Source organism: Aulonocara sp. 'chitande type north' Nkhata Bay, linkage group LG23 (assembly GCF_057382095.1).
Source record: "Aulonocara sp. 'chitande type north' Nkhata Bay isolate Kocher_YH1m ecotype deep benthic linkage group LG23, A_spYH_male_GT1.1, whole genome shotgun sequence".
NCBI classification, from domain to species: domain Eukaryota; kingdom Metazoa; phylum Chordata; class Actinopteri; order Cichliformes; family Cichlidae; genus Aulonocara; species Aulonocara sp. 'chitande type north' Nkhata Bay.
In genome coordinates this window covers 17,922,801-17,940,096 of record NC_141365.1, presented here as the reverse complement: position 1 = coordinate 17,940,096, position 17,296 = coordinate 17,922,801, and the positions used below count along the sequence as shown (strand labels likewise).

General features: G+C 41.3%; 1 protein-coding gene across 1 annotated transcript in view; it reads left to right on the top strand.

The window, feature by feature from the left end:
* naaladl2 (N-acetylated alpha-linked acidic dipeptidase like 2) overlaps positions 1 to 17,296 on the top strand; it is a 546,561-nt gene that overhangs the window by 42,876 nt on the left and 486,389 nt on the right. The window lies entirely within an intron of this gene.

Sequence of the window (17,296 nt, the reverse complement as noted above, 5' to 3'; positions counted from 1 at the left end):
AGAAATATTCAACAATAATTGCTTTATAATTACTTTGGGTGGTAGCAGGTTGCTGCGATCAACAGTTATTTGCATGGAAGACTAACAGGTCTGCAAATGCTCTCAAACTGCTCCCCAAGCAGTAGTCAAACTGTGAAAAGTATTGTCATGTTTAAAATGAAAGTTGTGCTGTGTGAAATGTGTTGGTTGCAGTGGTAATCCACAACTTCCCCTTTGAAGGTAAATGGCCAACTTTCATTTTTTCAAGTTTCACTGCTGCTTGGGGAGTTAATGGTAAGTGTAGTGTAAGTGCAGAAAAGTTGGTGTCTTCCATACAGTCACATTTTCCCCTCCTGATAGGGAGTTGCTGACTAGTCTCTAGGCCTGTGTGACTGGGGTCCATTTTGAGGTGGTGATACAAAATGTTGAAAGTGGTAGAATCCACAGTGCCATTTAAAGATAATTTAAATAGCACAGGTTACCAATTAGACAACATATCAGCAGCATATAGTATACATTATGCATTCTTGTGTTTCTGCTTCCTGATATAATCACTAAGCTTTGTACATCTTTTTGATGTACAGATCTTTGTTTCATTCTGACACTGACTGTGATGCCTTCTGGTAGTGCAATCCCCTCATTTCTGACTTACTTCCCTCTCTTTGTTACCATCTGACTTTTTATTAGTGTGTGTGTGTGTGTGTGTGTGTGTGTGTGTGTGTGTGTGTGTGTGTGTGTGTGTGTGTGTGTGTGTGTGTGTGTGTGTGTGTGAGTGAGAGAGAGAGAGAGAGAGAGAGAGAGATAAGTTACTTTGTGATTAAATTAGTGGGTTACACCCAACACTGTCAGTAATTCATCACATGGGCAACCTATGTTAGTTTGATGTTATGGAATGAAAAGAAAAATGTAGCATTTGTTTCTAATTAGATTGACCTGATTTCTATTAATTTGACATAGACTGGTCTAGTGAGACAAACCCTCAAACTGTACACTTAACAATTTAATTTCAGTCACAACACTCCTTCTCTGTCTCATTCTTTTCTTTTTTTAAAATGTGCATCTAAGACAGAGCCCATGGTAGTAGTGAAACTAGGTCCTGGGCTTCAAATAGCAGCCCATTGTATCCCAGGGGTCCACAGCTGAGGAAAGGCCAAGAGGAGCAGACATACACACATACATAAACACACACACACACACACACATGCACGCACGCGCGCACACAGACAGACAGCAGGAGTGAGAGATAGAGGGCGAATTGTTTGATGAAAATTAATATTTGTCATTTGGTGCCGCACATAATACCCTGCGGACTCATAAAGTACAGCGCCTATTGTTTGAATCTATTTCTTTTGAAGATACTACAATGTACCTGTGTTTTCAGCACAGTTTGGGGGATGTGGGTATGTGCAGTTCTTGTATATTTGCTTTGATGTACTTCGGAACTGCTGGCTGTTTCCAACTTTGTTCCAGTCCGTTACTGGAACCGTCCATTCATCAGGCTGTGAGGTGTCATGTGTGATAACTTTTGTGTGTTTTTGAGAGAGAGAGAGAGAGAGAGAGAGAGAGTGTGATTTAATACCCCTGACAATAACTAAAATTGTGTTTTATTGCTATCTTGTTGCTATATATTTGTTATTTACTTTATATTTAAGTCTGTTTTTATTTATTCATGTTCCAAGATCTTTTTGAGGCATTTGAGGCATCTTTTTGAGGCATGGTTTAAAAGAACTAGTAAAGTAAAATAAAAAAAATAAAAATCCCAGGAAATTTGAAGGTACATAACAGCTTTTAAACATTGTTGGTCAGTCTGTATCTTAAGTGCATGACTGATAAAAGCTGTACCAAAGCTCATGATATAATTTTAAAGAAAACAAAATGAAAAAAGTACAAATGTTCTCATTTTATGCATTCGTTTTTCCAACTGTAAAAATCAAATATTATCCCTGTCTTTTTCCCAGCTTTTTAAAGCCGGTGTCTTACTCACAAACAGATGCTTGCAGAGGACCATGGGGTTACATTTAAATCCATTATTACTGTTAAGTGTTATTTTAGTTTATGTAAGGTTAATGTTGTCTTCTTCTTCTTTCAGCTCTTTCTTTTATGAGTCCCCACAGGGGATCATCTGTTTCCCTTTCACTGTGTCCCTGTCACACCAACCCTCTGCATGTCGTCCTTGACTACGTCCGTGCCCCCTCTCCTCCTCATTTGTCTTTGGTCAACAATAGCAGTTTCCACTGGTTTGACAGTTTATTAGAATCACAGTTCTGCTGCCTTAACCCAACAAATGTGTTAAACCAAAAATAAAAGTGCCAGTGAAAAACAAAGTGAAAACAAAGAATAAAACAGTTCAAATGACCCCATAACTTGAGAATGACTCAAGTTCATCAGTTCAACTTTTTTTTATCTTTGCTCGCTCCTTCTTTAAAAGAGATTCATGAACTCATCACCTCATACTATTGTGGCCAGTGCAGAACTGTGGGTATGCTCTGTAATGCTAGTGTCACCTGGCATGTTGAAAAAGAATCTATGGTTTATTATGGTTAAGTTTTACATATGTAAATAAATGCAGTTCTTAATTGGGGTCTTTGGAGAATGGGCTGCCACTAGCAGTTGGCAACTGTGTATATTATGCATGTATAACACAGCTGGCAAACACTGTCTTGAATATTCACTTTTCTAGTGTTTAAGTGAGTCCTGCTCTACTGGAATGCCTCCAACATACTTGTCCCATAAAACTTTGGTTTGGCACCTCATAATACAGGACCTCTGGATTGTCAGTATGAATCTAGCCATTGTGCATCAATACTACAGAACAGGTTTCCTGTTGTGAAGGATCAGTGTAAAAAGTCTTCGTTAGCAGCAATGAAGATAGCAGTAAACAATAAAACTGGCAGCTGCCAGTGCAGAAGATGGTCATTCCAAAAAAAAGAGCAGTGAGGGTTAAGTCACAGATTTGTAATACATTTGCTGCTAATGGAACAGATGTCTTGTCTGGCCAGTTGTAGTTTTGCTAACATTATAACAATTTTTCATCCCTCATGTGCTCTCTGACGTATTAGTGTAGCTCATCATCCCATAATACCAACCTACCTCAGTGTCTCCTTGGAGCAGCATGGCAGCATTTTAACACTGGTTACCGTGGAGACCACAGCGGTGCCACTGGCAGAAGCAGCCTCTTGCTCATTCCGGATGACATTCAGAAAAGCCCCTCTAGTGTTTGTATGCACACACACTCTCTTACATGAGCATGCAGCCACACAACAGCACCCCCGTGTGCTATGCAATAATGTTTCCTTGAATACACACAGTCAGAGACATATGCTCTTACAAAAGATCAATGGAATATGGATGACACACACAAACATACAACAGTCAGTCAACTGTCATCTGTTGTAACAGCTTTCAGAGTATGTGACTACAGCTTTCTAATATGCCAGAACTATGGTGACTAACACACGTGTGTGTGTGTGTGTGTGTGTGTGTGTGTGTGTGTGCGTGCGTGTGTGTGTGTGTGCATGCGGATTTTTGTATCCAAGTAGATCTTGAGCACTTGGTTATCAAGTGGATATAAAACTAGCAGATGTAAAAGTTTAAAGGGATGTTTTTCTTTTTTTCCTAAAACTACCTGTACGTTTCAATTTACTTTGTAACGCCATATTGCAGTGATTTACACATTTTCCTAACACGCGAAAGGACACCCAAATGCCTCTGGGATTATGTTGGGAGGAGCATCTGTTGTGAAAATTGTCAAGATCAAATATGCAGAGCTATCTGCTGTGGTGACCCCTTTTGAATAGGGGAACAGCTCAGTCTTTACTTTGTTTATACTCAACATCCTTTAAATATACCTATATGAGAACTCATATAGTTATATTTTAAGTTTGATTTTCATTTTGCTTTATTGGTTAATCCAAATAACCTTAATTCATCATGGTTTATAGGATGGGTTGAAGAAAATGGCTGGCAAATACCACTATTTGGTCAAAGTTGCTAGCCTCTGTTGAGAAAATTGTCCTTTGGCACTCTTGCTGCCACAGTTTCAACAATAGTGAGGTGTCATATAAGAGTCCTCCAGTGGGACCTCTTGGTGATGCTTGGATACAATAGGTACTCTACATCGTAATCTTTCAGCTTGGCAAGTTAAAACTGGGGCTGTTGAAAACTGGCACTATGCTTGATATACATAGCTATTACTTTTCATGCCAAAACAATAGCTAAAGGGCAAGTGATGATGATGATCATGATAATAATAAAAATTTATTTTTAAATTTAAATTATTTAAAATAATTTTACATTTAAATTTAAAATAAAAATGAAAACAAAGCAAAAATAGTCCAGTACAATATTGCCAGGGGTGGCACAGCAAGGCCAAAGAACATAGTGTGCATATCACCAATGAGTATCTCAATAATAGCAGCTAATTCATGAATTTGTTTTCTAGTAATAAAACACAGTTTTTGCATGACAAAAATCTAATTTCCATTGCAATATTCATTGTGTCATATGTCATCTAGTTGTCATTTCAATGTTAGATTCAGTTTGTCATGGAAAAAGATGACAAGTGTGGGCTGTTTATAAGAAGGCGTTGGAGGAGTGTGACAGCACTGTCAACATCTCTGTTATGTTTGCACATATCCAATTTGATGCGAATTCTTCGTTTTTATGTTGCTTGATGTTGTGTTCAATGGTTCTTTTTGTTACCTCACAATTTGGATCATGAAGTCATGTTTTTCACTGCTTAACCCAGAAAAAAAACGGCTAAGTGGAGATAAAGCCTGTCCTTGAAAGACCAAACCAGCCCAAGACAGCAGGTAGATACTGGACATGAGATTACGTTTTCAGCCAACTGAACAGGCGACTGCAAGTTAGAGGAAAAGCAATGTTAGTAGAAGGAACACGCAAGAGAATTTCACAAGAAAAAAGGAGCCTGATTACCACACAACATGCAATGACAATCTGTCAGAAAAATGGTTGTTTGAGCTGGTCCTTAAAGTGAGGTTTCATATAAGAGTCCTCCAGTGGGACCCACTTGAAGGTCAGAGAGACTGAGATAGAAAGCAAAAAGAAAGAAAACCCTGACAACCCAGTACTATCACATTCATTTACATTAATGACATACTGCATTTGGCTGCCAATAACCAATCATTGGTGATGATTGGTAATTGGTGTAAAAAGAAATTGTTAAGGTATTTTAGTTAACCTTTTTCATGTTTTACAATGAACAAGGGCAACTGATGATCATTTTACACTCAACAAAAATATAAACGCAACACCTTTGTTACTGCTCCCATTCCCCATGGGATGGACGTAGAGACCTAAAATTCATTCCAGATACACAATATAACCATCCCTCCCAAACAGTGGTCACAAATCAGTCCAAATGTGTGGTAGTGGGCACATCTGCTATATTGAGATAATCCATCCCACCTCACAGATGTGCCACATCAGGATGCTGATCTGACATCATGAGTAGTGCATAGGTGTACCTCAGACTGCCCACAACAAAAGGCCACCCTGGAATGTGCAGTTTTGTCTCACAGCAAAATGCCACAGATGCCACAAGCAATGAGGGAGCATGCAATTGGCATGCTGACAGCAGGAATGTCAACCAGATCTGTCGCCCGTGCATTGAATGTTCATTTCTCAACCATAAGCCGTCTCCACAGGCGTTTCAGAGAATATGGCAGCACATCCAACCGGCCTCACAACCGCAGACCTCGTGTAACCACACCAGCCCAGGACCTCCACATCCAGCAGGTTCACCTCCAAGATCGTCTGAGACCAGCCACCCAGACAGCTGCTGGAACAATTGGTTTGCACAACCAAACAATTTCTGCACAAACTGTCAGAAACCGTCTCAGGGACGCTCAACTGCATGCCCGTCGTCCTCATCGGGGTCTTGACCTGACTCCAGCTCGTCGCCGTAACAGACTTGTGTGGGCAAATGCTCACATTCGATGGCGTCTGGCACGTTGGAGAGGTGTGCGCTTCACGGATGAATCATGGTTCACATTGTTCAGGGCAGATGGCAGCTGAGAATGTCCCAGTTCTTGCATGGCCAGCATACTCACCGGACATGTCACCCATTGAGCATGTTCGGGATGTGCTTGACCGGCGTATACGACAGCGTGTACCAGTTCCCACGAATATCCAACAACCTCGCACAGCCATTGACGTGGAGTGGACCAACATTCCACAGGCTACAATTGACAATCTGATAGACTCCATGCGACGATGTGTTGCACTGCATGAGGCAAATGGTGGTCACACCAGATACTGACCGGTTCTGGGTCTCCAGACCCCCAATAGCGCAAAAAACTGCACATTCCAGGGTGGCCTTTTGTTGTGGGCAGTCTGAGGTACACCTGTGCGCTACTCATGATGTCAGATCAGCATCCTGATGTGGCACACCTGTGAGGTGGGATGGATTATCTCAATATAGCAGATGTGCCCACTACCACACATTTGGACTGATTTGTGACCACTGTTTGGGAGGGATGGTTATATTGTGTATCTGGAATGAATTTTAGGTCTCTACGTCCATCCCATGGGGAATGGGAGCAGTAACAAAGGTGTTGCGTTTATATTTTTGTTGAGTGTACATTTCATCCATGTTAGAAAAATCGCACCAACAGTTGTCACCTTCTTACAAAACGTCTTGCTGATGGTCTCCAGTCTTGTCCCTGATGTTCTTTGACATGTCTTTGGCCTTTCCCGTGGTGGTGTAGAGGTTAGAATGACATAAATTGATTCTTTGGACAGATGTGCTTTATACAATGAGATAAGATCAGCAGTATCTATGATAAGTTGGTTGGTTGGCTTGTTGGTTGGTTGTAATATAGGTGCACAGAAATCTGACCACATTACCACAGTACTGAAGGCACTTCATTGGCCCCCAGTGTAGAGTTACCTCTAAAATTCTTCTATTAGTTCATAAAGCTCTCAGTGGTTTGGCCCCCTGGTATATTTCTGTTTTGCTCACGCTCTACAGTCCAGTCAGACCTCTCAAATCATCAAGCGCAGATTTTTCCCTGTTCCCAGAATCAGATCTTAGTCTGCTGAGGGTGCTGTCCGTTATTGTGGTCCTGTTTTTTGGAACAAGCTTCCTGCTGACTTCACATCAATTACATCTCTCTGAACATTGAAGAACAAACCTGTTGCTTTGTTTTGTTTAATTTGGATGTTGATGTATTTATTTTAATGTTTTGTTTATGATCGGATATTATAGTACATAATATTGAAAATATTCATTAGAAAGAAGAATTTATTAATTCAGTAGCTTTATGATGGGGGTTTAGCAGTGCTGTAAAGTGTAGTGCATCCTTACAATCTGCTGTTGTTTTCTCTGTATTTTATTCTCTGTTAGTTAGCTATTACAGTTTGGCCGTTTGCTTTTGGCATTGCCAAAATTTTTGAGCACCATGTCACCAACATAATACCATTGCTGTAACTGGACTTGCAACAACTCAGCAATATCCATCCAAAGTGTTGGGAGACTGCAGGATTTCAGTTCATAGTGCTGAAATCCTGTCATCAGGGTTCTGATAAAGTTCTGTCTACAACAAATTACAAATCGGAATCTTTAACTGTCAATGTTTATTGCATGGGTCCGCCCCAAGTTCCTGAAGACTCTGGACGTTGTAGGGCTGTCCTGGTTGACACGCCTCTACAATGTTGCATGGAAATCAGGGGCAATACCTCTGGACTGGCAGACCAGGGTGGTGGTCCCCATCTTTAAGAAGGGGGACCGGAGGGTGTGTTCCAACTATAGGGTGATCACACTCCTCAGCCTCCCTGGGAAAGTCTATGCCAGCATGCTGAGGCCATGGTTCTCAGCCGGAAAAGGGTGGAGTACCCACACCGGATCGGGGATGAGTTCCTGCCCCAAGTGGAGGAGTTCAAGTACCTGTTCGCGAGTGATGGGACAAGTGAGCCGGAGATCGACAGACGGATTGGTGCGGCGGCTGCAGTGATGCGGACGCTGCACCGGTCCGTCGTGGTGAAGAGGGAGCTGAGTGTAAAAGCGAAGCTCTCAATTTACCGGTTGATCTACGTCCCTACCCTCACCTATGGCCACGAGCTGTGGGTAGTGACCAAAAGAACGAGATCGCGGATACAAGCGGCGGAAATGAGCTTCCTCCGAAGGGTGGCTGGCCTCTCCCTTAGAGATGGGGTGAGAAGTTTGGCCATCCGGGAGGGGCTCAGAGTAGAGCCGCTGCTCCTCCACATCGAAAGGAGCCAGTTGAGGTGGTTCGGGCATCTGACAAGGATGCCTCCTGGGCGCTTCCTGGGGTTGGTGTTCCGGACATGTCCCGGAGGAGGCCCCGGGGCAGACCCAGGACACGCTGGAGAGATTATATCTCTCGGCTGGCCTAGGAACGCCTTGGTGTTCCCCCGGATAAGCTGGAGGAGGTGGCTGGGGAGAGGGAGGTCTGGACTTCTCTGCTTAGGCTGCTGCCCCCGTGACCCGGCCCTGGATAAAGCGGATGAAGATGGATGGATGTTTATTGCATGTGTTTTTGTGAACCTAGGACTGGATCAGATTGCAGATACTGATGTCAGTTACACATAAGACTTGAATATTTTGGAGGAGTCTAGAGATGTGTTCTTTCCATAAGGAAAAGTGTTAAATGTCAGCTCATTTGTGGAGGTAATATTAGTAATACATAGCAATCGGCTACTGTAACGGCCAGCCGTAAGTATTACAGTGGTCTTTCTTTAAAGCAAAAGGCAACTGTAAGAAACTGAAAGGTCAGATTCTAATAAAAATAAAGGTTTATAGCAATGCTACCTTTTTATCTTGTCTCTCTACACTGAGCATAGACCTCAGACAAGATAGCTTCATAATGCATATTTTAATGTGTGTCTCACTTCAGCTTGTGATCTGTCGGTTGGTCGGTCACTCAGAATGGGCAGCATCAGGCCCTGATATTTACACTTACTGGCTACAGAAGCTAACTGCGTTCCAAGAACATCTTGCAAAACAAATGAACCAGATGCTAATGGATGAGATGCATTAAGCATAGTTAACTGAAGGCTGGACAGTCCAGATCCCCAAGAATCCAAAAAAGGGACCTGTCCTACCTAACGACCAGATAATAACCTGCCTCAGCACCACATGGATGCTCCTGTTAGGCATCATATCAGCGCAGGCATATGGCTTAGTATGGTTTGAGTAGGGCCCAGAAGGCAACTGGGAATGAATCCAGAAATGCCTAGAACTATACAAGAAAGGGAGGTCTGGGTGTCCTTGCTTAGGCTAGTGCCCCCACAACCCAGCCCTGGATAAGCAGAAGAAAATGGATGGATGGATAGTTTTTCTTCAGTAACATTATTCGGTTTGTCACATTCTTAAATACCTATTAAATGTCTGGCGCTAAGAGATTTTTCTACTATTTTGCATGTACTGATCCTATTTGAACTTGAACTGATTAAATGAATGTCTGGCATCTGTTTGCTGTTGGACCATTAGTCAAAACCATAGGCTACAATGGGTGCTGAGACCTGAGATCAGGTGTGCAGCTTGTAACAGCCGTTATGGTGTGGTGTCCCTTTAAGACACCCAAGTCGAGGGTTGATGGTGTCATCAGTGTGTGCCACTGCTCTCTCGCTCTCTCTCTGTGATTATGAGGACACGTGCCTTCACGCTCGTGCTTAACGAGGGACGGACTTATGTTTTCTTTTCGAGACCCTTTTTTTGTTTTGTTTGCAGCGCTTGGGTTGTATGAACGCTGGGCATTTTGTTGTTGAGCCGCAGCCGTTCAGCCGGGCTTTTATACGGTTGCTGAAGAATGCGTATTAAAGAACCACCGTGGATTACTGATACCAGTGTGGGTGTGTATCCTTCCGCCTAGCCTGCTAGGTGTTTTGCCGCCTCTTCTCAACCACACAACACAACCCAACGTTACAAGCTTATGGAAAATAATGACTTTACATACAATATTTTATTTATATTTTGTTTTGTGAGCGCTAGTATATTTTTCTTTGTGTACGGGCTTTGAAAAGGTCCCTTGTATGGATATTCATATTATCAGATTAGCATTTTTTAAATTTTTTTTTATCTCCCTTGGAAACATAGAAAAACATTAGGATTAGCTACCAGATACATTGTGTGACAAACTACAGAAATGGTTAGTATGTTTGGTGATGCTCTTTACCTAGTTTAACATTACTCTGTTTATATGCCCATCTCTTCTGCAGTGTTAGGTGTAGGTTTATTCATAGTATACATGAATATCGACTCCTTTGTCACGTGGTGTGAGCAGAATCATCTGCAGCTCAACGTGGCAAAGACCAAGGAACTGATCGTGGACTTCAGGAAGACCAGGAAACACTTGACCCCTGTTTCAATCCAGGGGGTCAGTGTTGACATTGTGGAGGACTATAAATACCTTGGAGTACACATTGACAATAAACTGGACTGGGCTAAAAACACCACAGCACTTTACAGGAAGGGCCAGAGTCGTCTCTATTTTTTGAGGCGACTGAGGTCCTTCAACATCTGCCAGAAAATGCTGAGGATTTTCTATGAGTCTGTTGTGGCCAGTGCGATCCTCTATGCTGTTGCATGCTGGGGGAGCAGGCTGAGGGTCGCAGATGCCAACAGACTTAATAAACTGATCCGTAAGGCCAGCAATGTTGTGGGGATGGAGCTGGACTCCCTCAAGGTGGTGTCGGAGAGGCGGATGCTGTCCAAGATAAAGACAATGTTGGATAACACCTCCCACCCACTCCATGACATGTTGGTCAGTCACAGGAGCACGTTCAGTGAGAGACTGAGATTACCGAAAAGCACCACTGAACGACACAGGAAATCATTCCTGCCTGTGGCCATCTCCCTGTACAACGCATCCACTTAACACACTGTTTGCTGCTACAGCTACACATGTTTCTTTTCCAACTATTTATTTATAAGTGACTTATGTATGTATGTATGTATATATATGTATATATTGTACTATTCTTAGTTAGCGTATTGTCTGTCTTGTCTTAATGTTGGTTTTAAATGGAGCACTGTAAGAAAAAATAATTTCCCCCAGGGATCAATAAAGTATTCTGATTCTGATTCTGATTATATCAAAAGAATGACACCATATCAGACAGCCCTGTGTCAACTGTGAAGACCTTCAAGTTCCTGGGTACAACCATCTCCCAGGACCTGAAGTGGGAGACCAACATCAACTCCATCCTCAAAAAGACCCAGCAGAGGATGTACTTCCTGAGACAACTGGGGAAGTACAGTCTTCCACAGGAGCTGCTGATCCAGTTCTACACTGCGGTCACTGAGTCTCTCCTGTGCTCCTCCATCACAGTCTGGTATGGAGCAGCCACTAAACAGGACAGGAGCAGACTGCAGCGGACTGTGCGGGCAGCAGAAAGGATCATCGGCACGCCCCTGCCCTCCATCCAGGATCTGTACCTCTCAAGAACCAGGAAACGGGCAGGGAAAATCATCACAGACCCCTCACACCCTGCACACAGACTTTTTGATCTGCTGCCCTCTGGCAGACGGTACAGAAGCCTGCAGACCAGGACCACCCGATACAGGAACAGTTTCTTTCCCCTCGCCATCTCCCTTCTTAACAGTTGACCTGTCACACTGCTCCCACTGCCAGACTGCAGCTGCACCTTATGTACATTTTGTAGTATTCATTCCACCTCATTCATTTCTGTATTTTATGTATGTAAGTTTAGATTTGTTATTTATAGTTGGTTTACACAGCTTTGTGTATGTATGTGTAATGTGTATATATAGACACGTGTGTGTGTGTGTGTGTGTGTGTGTGTGTGTGTGTGTGTGTGTGTGTGTGTGTGTGTGTGTGTGTGTGTGTGTGTGTGATTTACATTGCTGTGCTTGAGAGCCACCATCTACCGGAACCAAATTCCCTGTATGTGTCTGCACATATAGTTGGCCAATAAACACGATTCTGATTCTGATTCTGACAAGAAAAGTGGATGTGTTGAAGGTATAGGCATGGCTGTAGAGTGTCATAATTTTATCATTACTGAGCGAGTATCTCCATGCCATCCCTGGGAGCAACACTAGGCTGCAGCACATGAAACTATAACTAATTTAACAGTAATAAACATTAACCTGCCTATCAGATTTAATTGCTCATTAATGGAAGGTGCGGAAACACTGTTCCAGATCGTTCCGGCCCACACTCTAAAAAACGATTCATGGGGTTAGTAAGTAAAGCTTAAAATCAATAGCTTTTTCTGCATAAAAAATTAAGTTTGTTGCATGTACACATTGTAATCAGTTGATAACTTAATTTAATGAGTTGGTCGAAATGAAAATAAAGAAAACAGTCTTAGCTCAGTAATATATCGATTTTGAACAGACATTTCTGTGTTAACTTAACATGAAAGTGTATTCAGTTAATACAACTTAAAAATCTCGTAAGCGTCCTTTAAAAGCTGAGTACAAGGCTGACTTGCCCGGACATGCTGCTCTCAGACCACTGATCGAGAGAAACGGAGGCAAAGAGAGAAAGCGGAGAAGCGCCATTTTGTACGGAACGTTATCAAACGTTAAAGCTTTGTGGTGAGTACAATTTTTTGCCTTGTTTTATTCACAGCAGCTAATAACTCTAACTTTAACTCTATCAACACGCACTGCAAGAAATCCTTTTTACACAACACTAAACTCTTCCTCGGCGAGTGGTGGTGATAAGCTAGTAACGTTACACTTCTGGCTAACTTGTGAAGTAATTCGACGTAACATTAGTCTTTGTTAAGTTTTGTTTTACGGTGGCAGCCAAATGGTGTTAATTGACACTGAGCTTCTGTAGCAGTAGTTTTAACTCTGCAAAGACAGGGTAATACACGTTTTTCTTCTTTCTACTTTGAAATCGTTGCAGCGTTGATGAAGGTTTGACCAGCAAAAGGCTGGACCGTTTTACATTCATGACTAAACAAATGTAGGTTACTGAGTATACATTCGGTTTAACATCGATGCATTTTGATGTTTAAGTCCTAGAGTTATTTTTATGTGAGATTGAAGTTTGTTAATTGAGCCCTAGCTGAAGAACAGCCTGTGTCAAAGTTCAGTCAAAAAACGCGGGCGAGGAAGCGAACGCCATGTTGTAGAAACGCCACAGGAAAGATCTTAAGTAACATTCATAAACTAGTTGTTTTAATGACATTACATTGAGTGTGCATTAGCACATAAAATATAATTTTGCTCTTTTGGGTGTTAACTGCAGATACATAAGCGCAGTTGTATCACTTAAGAAAAAATATCTTTGATTTGGAAACATAAAGCAACTTTTAGGAGAAACTCAACACTAAAAATAATATACATAGTTTTAACTTTTAATGTCATAAGGATTTCCTGTGAGATAATGATTAGACTAAAGACTATAGTTAAAAAAGCGTGAATATTGATTGCGTGTAGTTCGCCAATTTCTTTGCAGTAGTTTACAAGCATTTTTCTTGTTTTTCATCTTGAATATTCAAAAACAATGAATTAAAATTTACTGTAATGCTGATGTAGCACAAGTTGTTTGTACTACAGCCTTCTGAATCACCCAAGTTAAAGTAATTTAAACTGTTTGTTTTTAAAATGAAGTGGATCTGTAAAATTTGCAAATTTGAAACACCAAGAAAGACAGATCTCTTAAAGCATTATAGATTAAGACATGGTCATGGTGGAGAATTTCACCCTTGTCTTTATTGGGAGTGTTATTGCTCATTTAAAACATGGGGCAGCCTGCGAACCCATCTGTCAAGAACTCACTCGACCCGTGAGTCAGTGACACTGTCCACTGTACTGTCATTTAAATGTCCATGTTGTTCTTTAAACACTATCTCCACAGAAAGAGAATACTTTGAGCATATTGGTCGTCATTTAAAGAAACAGGAAACTGTGTCTTGTGTTTTTGAAAATTGTCCTTTCAAAACAAACATTCATGGAACATTTGCCTCTCATAGGAGCCGGAAACACACTCCTCATACACTTGATGACTTCAAGCCTGAGCTTTTGCAGAGGTGTGTCAATCCTCTAAATGCAGGGGATGATCCTGTGGATGAAGACGATACTGAAGGTGCAGTGAGTGAAGACCCTGAAGGTAATGAAATAAGAGAATTGCCGAATTTAATAGAAAAACATGTAGCCCACGTGCTGCTTAAGTTGGAAAGCATATTCAATGTACCACAACGGTGTATTGATGAGTTAGTTGAAGAGCTACACTTTATCTCCTCATCAGCTTCAGGTCCTATTTTAAAAGAGATTTTACAGTCATGCTTAAAAAAGCATAATTGTGAAGTTGATGATTTGATCATCTCTGAGATGGTAACAGACCTATGTGAGTGCAACCCAATTACATTAGCCCTAGGGCATAATGGTCCTCTTTCCACCTCCTACAAAAGAAGAGAATATTTCAAGGAGCATTTTTCCGTGGTGGAACCCATAGAATATATGCTCAGTGCCAGGGAGAAGAGAAGTTTTCAATATGTACCTATTTTGAAGTCTTTGCATGAGGTTTTGAAGAAAAAAGAGATCCAGGATTTGCTCACATCTAGTAATGAAGCAGACAGCAGTTCCGAAAGTCAATACAAATCATTTCAGGATGGCACACATTTTAAAAACAATACATTGCTGTCAGAAAACAATCCAGCTATTTCTCTTATTCTGTATGTGGATGATTTTGAAGTGTGTAATCCACTTGGCACTTCAAGAAAAAAGCACAAAATTACTGCTGTGTATTGGGTTTTAGCAAATGTGCCACCATTGCTCAGATCATCACTAACATCGATATACCTTGCCATTCTCTGCAAGGCTGATGATATCAAAAAGTTTGGCTATAGTGCTGTGTTTGAGCCAATGCTAAAAGATCTTGCCAGCCTTGAAGAAGAAGGACTTTACATTCCTTCATTAGACATTCGAGTCAAAGGTACTGTGTATTGTGTTGTTGCAGATAACCTTGGCGCCCACTCTATCGGAGGATTTGTGGAGAGCTTCTCAAGTACACACGTCTGCAGGTTCTGTCTTGGAGAAAGATCCCAATTCCAAGTAAGTGAAGTTAGAACTGGAGCATTTAAGCCTAGGACAATACAAGAGCACAAGGCTCATGTTCAGACAGCACAGGGACATAATCATTGTTATGGAGTAAAGAGACAGTGCCCACTGACTGAAAGACTAAAACATTTTGATGTTTTATCTGGCTACCCACCTGATTTGCTCCACGACCTCTTTGAAGGTATTGTACCTTTCGAGTTAGCACTGTGCTTAAATGCCTTAATCAAAAAAAAATATTTCGCACTTGATGAACTAAATAAATTGATCAAAGAGTTCCCATACAGATGGGCAGATAAATCTGATTCACCACAAGCAGTTCCACTGGCTTTTGCTACAAGAAAGACTGTCGCTGGAAATGCCCATGAGAATTGGGCTTTGCTTCGCCTCCTTCCCCTGATAGTTGGAGAAAGAATACCAGAGAGTGAACCAACGTGGCTGGTCATCCTGAACCTGAAGGACATAGTTGAACTTGTCCTTTCTCCTGTGCATACAGACCTAACTATTTGTTTCCTTGAAAGCAAGATTTCTGAGCATCGACACAGATTCCTGGAGACTTTCCCTCAGGAAAGACTTATTCCAAAGCATCATTTTCTAGAGCACTACCCACAGCTAATAAAGGCTTTTGGTCCCCTTGTATCTCTTTGGACTATGCGCTTTGAAGCTAAACACAGCTTTTTCAAGCGTGTGGTCAGGCATACCCACAGCTTCCGAAACATTCTGTTGTCTCTTGCAGTGAAGCATCAGTTCATGGTTGCACACCATCTACATGGTGGTGCAGTTGTTCCACCATCTCTGCAGGCAACAAAACTGTCAATAGTGGATTTGACTGTGCTGAGGGAAGACATAAAAAAAGCACTGCAAGTAAAATTCCCCAGCGAGTCGTTTGTCCAGATGGCAACTACAGTGTGTTGCAGTGGCACCAGTTACTCCACTGGAATGATCTTGGCACATGGCTCAACAGGTTGCCTTCCAGATTTTGTGGAGTTGATTCAGATAGCTGTTGTCAACGGAAAGGTTTGCTTTATTGTGAAATGTTTAAATGCATGGTATATTGAACATCTTAGAAGCTATGAACTCGAAAACACAAGAAGTGTTAAGGTGATTGAGCTGAGTGAGTTGTCTGACATCTTCCCAATGGCAGCATACACTGTTGCAGGGAAGCGTATTGTTACCCAGAAGCGTTACATTTCTGTCCATGTGTAGTGGTCATTAACAGTTTCTCATTTGTTTGACTTTACACACCAGGCAGTTCTGGGATAAAATGCATAACCAAAAATACTCTTTATAGGTGAGGTCATGATTTCATGAAGAAAACAAAAAGGCTGTTTACATTAACGTATGTATCTCAAACTTAAGTTAATCATTTTCACCTGGCCTTGCACCATCTGATGTGTGAAAGATTTGATTTGCTGGCTAATATGTTTACCTTGTATAAGTGTTTTGTTTTTTACAGTTCAAGTGAGAATGTTATATCTACCATCAGACATTGGACAATAATAATAATAATAATAATAAAAAAGCCTGGAACGCCTTTTAATCTCAGATCATGCCATTTCTTAGAGCAAAAAGAGATGAATCTCTTGACTCCCACTAGTATGCAGAAACAAAAAAGTAAATCTGAGTAGTAGTTGTAAATATGACTGGCATATAACTGAAAATGTTATGGTTGTAGCTTTTATGTGACATGTGACATTACTTTCAGCTACTGTAATTTTGTGATCTTTGTAGTTTTGCATTTATTACATTATGCTTCAATGGAAAAATGGAAAATATTAAGAAGATGAAAAAAGACTCCTGTTATTTTCCATAGAAATAAATGTTTCAAACATTTAGTCAAACTAAAAGCAGGTATATAAATGGGCACTCAGTTTCGCAGTAGTCAATTTTGACAAAAAGCATATATAAAATGTCACAGTGTAATGTGAAAGCTAATGATTAGAGACGTAATCACTACCTTAGTTCCTTTCTGCATGCAAGCTAATATCTCAAAGGTGATGAAAAGTCCTTAGCTTATCAAAGGTAATATTTACCTCTGATACTTAATGTCTTAAGGTTGACACTGGATGTATTCTATAAATCAAACTGAAGCGTGTGGTTTCTCTTACAGACGCTCCAATGTCTCATCAAACCAAACTTAGGATCGTTCTTCAGGACCATGACATTCGCAAACTTGACTTACCTCATGGCCTCCCTGGGACTGTGGGTGAACTTGAGTCCATTGTAAGAGAGACATTTGGGCTTCAAGGGAATTTTACTTTGCATTACAAGGATGCTGATTTTGGAGAGGAATATTTC